The sequence below is a fragment of the Eriocheir sinensis genome, unplaced genomic scaffold (assembly GCF_024679095.1).
Source record: "Eriocheir sinensis breed Jianghai 21 unplaced genomic scaffold, ASM2467909v1 Scaffold33, whole genome shotgun sequence".
NCBI classification, from domain to species: domain Eukaryota; kingdom Metazoa; phylum Arthropoda; class Malacostraca; order Decapoda; family Varunidae; genus Eriocheir; species Eriocheir sinensis.
The window spans coordinates 728,908-732,100 of record NW_026111643.1 but is presented as its reverse complement, the minus strand read 5'-3'; positions in this window follow the sequence as shown (position 1 = coordinate 732,100).

Here is a 3,193-nt window from a genome sequence, read left to right as displayed (position 1 = left end):
ATTACCTTATTGTATGTGCATTTTGTATATTACTTTTAATACAAATTTAATTAATGAATGTGTATTTTTTTACATATATTTTTATAAAAATATGCTTAATTTTATGGGTATTTTGCACCTTTATTTTCATACAAATATACGTTATTTTATTGATATTCTGAGTATTTATTTTGATACGATTTTACATTATTCTATGTGTATTTTTTATATATATTTTATACAAATGTACGTTATTTTATGTATATTTGTTTTCATTTCTTACCAATTTACATTATTTTATTTGTATTTTGTTCATGTATTTAAAGACAAATTTAACTAATTATATGTATATTTTGTATATCTATTTTCATACAAATTGAAATTATTTTTTGTTTATTTTTGTATATATTTTCATACAAATTTTCGTTATTTTATCTGTATTTTGTATATTTATTTTTCTACAAATATACGTTCTTTTATCTGAATTTTGTTTATTGAATTTGATACGAGTTTACCTTATTTTGTATATCTATTTTCACACAAATTTAATTACTTCTGTGTATTTTTGTATATAGTTTTATATAAATTTACGCTATTTTATGTGTATTTTGTATATTTATATTTATACAAATACACATTCTTTTATTGGTATTTTTTTATACGAATTTACATTATTTTATGTGTATTTTGTATACATTTTTTTATACGTATTTACTTCATTTTATGTGTATTTTGTATATATATTTTTATAGAAATCTACGTTATTTTATGTGTATTCGTATACATATTTTAAAACAAATTTACATTGTTTTATATGTATTTTGCATATCTATTTCAATACAAATTTACCTTAGTGTATGTGTTTTTTATATATTTATTTTAATACAAATTTAATTTTTTATGTGTATTTTGGTATACATTTTTTTATAAATAAAAAAATGCGGTATTTTATGGGTATTTTGCCTCTTTATTTTCATACAAATTTACATTATTTTATTAATATTCTCTGAATTTATTTTGATACGATTTTACATTATTCTATTTGTGTTTTGTTTATATTTTTTTAAAACAAATTTACGTTATTTTAAGTGTATTTGTTTATGTATTTTCATTCAAATTTACATTATTTTATGTGTATTTTGTATACCTATTTCAATACAAATTTACCTAATTTTATGTGTATTTTGTATATTTATTTTCATACAAATTTAAAATATTTTTGTGTATTTTTGTATATAGTTTGATACAAATTTAGGTTATTTTATGTGTATTTTGAATATCTATTTTCATACAAATACACATTCTTTTATTGATATTTTGTTTATTTATTTTGACGCGAGTTTATATTATTTAATGTGTATTTTGTATATATATTTTTATACGTATTTACATCATTTCATGTGTATTTTGTATATATATTCCAATAGAAATCAACGTTATTTTATGTTTATTCGTATATATATTTTGAAATAAATTTACACTGTTTTATGTGTATTTTGCGTATTTTTTCAATACAAATTTCCCTTATTGTATGTGCATTTTGTATATTAATTTTAATACAAATTTAGTTATTTTATGTGTATTTTTGTATATGTATTTTTTTTTTAAATATGCTTTATTTTATGGGTATTTTGCATCTTTGTTTTCATACAAATTTAAATTATTTTATTGATATTCTGTGTACATATTTTGATACGGTTTTACATTATTCTATGTGTATTTTGTATATATATTTTATTCAAATGTACGTTATTTTATGTGTATTTGTTTTCCTTTCATACAAATTTACATAATTTTATGTGTATTTTGTACATGTATTAAAATACAAATTTAACTAATTATATGTGTATTACAAATACACATTCTTTTATAGGTATTTTGTTTATTTATTTTGATTCGAGTTTATATTATTTTATGTGTATTTTGTATGCATTTTTTTTATACGTATTGACTTCATTTTATGTGTATTTTGTATATATATTTTTATAGAAATCTACGTTATTTTATGTGTATTCGTATATATATTTTGAAACAAATTTACATTGTTTTATATGTATTTTGCATATCTATTTCAATACAAATTTACCTTATTGTGTGGGTTTTTTATATATTTATTTTAATACAACTTTAACTTTTTTATGTGTATTTTGGTACTATTTTTATAAATAAAAAAATGCGTTATTTTATCGGTATTTTGCCTCTTTATTTTCATACAAATTTACATTATTTTATTAATATTCTGTGTATTTATTTTGATACGATTTTACATTATTCTATTTGTGTTTTGTATATATATTTTTTATACAACTTTACGTTATTTTAAGTGTATTTGTTTATGTATTTTCATTCAAATTTACATTATTTTATGTGTATTTTGTGTATGTATTTCAATACAAATTTACCTAATTTTATGTGTATTTTGTATACTTATTTTCATACAAATTTAAAATATTTTTGTGTATTTTTGTATATAGTATGATGCAAAATTAGGCTATTTTATGTGTATTTTGTATATCTATTTTCATACAAATACACTTTCTTTTATTGATATTTTGTTTATTTATTTTGACGCGAGTTTATATTATTTAATGTGTATTTTGTATATATATTTTTATTCGTATTTACATCATCTTATGTGTATTTTGTATATATATTCCTATAGAAATCAACGTTATTTTATGTGTATTCGTATATATTTTCTGAAACAAATTTACACTGTTTTATGTGTATTTTGCGTATTTTTTCAATACAAATTAACCTTATTGTATATGCATTTTGTATATTAATTTTAATACAAATTTAACTATTCTATGTGTATTTTTGTATATGTATTTTTAAAAAAATATGCTTTATATTATGGGTATTTTGCATCTTTATTTTCATACAAATTTAAATTATTTTATTGATATTCTGTGTTCTTATTTTGATACGATTTTACATTATTCTATGTGTATTTAGTATATATATCTTATACAAATGTACGTTATTTTATGTGTATTTGTTTTCATTTCATACAAATTTACATAATTTTACGTGTATTTTGTACATGTATTTAAATACAAATTTAACTAATTATATGTGTATTTTGTATATCTATTTTCATACAAATTGATATTATTTTTTTTTGTATATATTTTTATACAAATTTTCGTTATTTTATGTGTATTTTCGGTATTTATTTTCCTACAAATATACGTTTTTTTATCGGAATTTT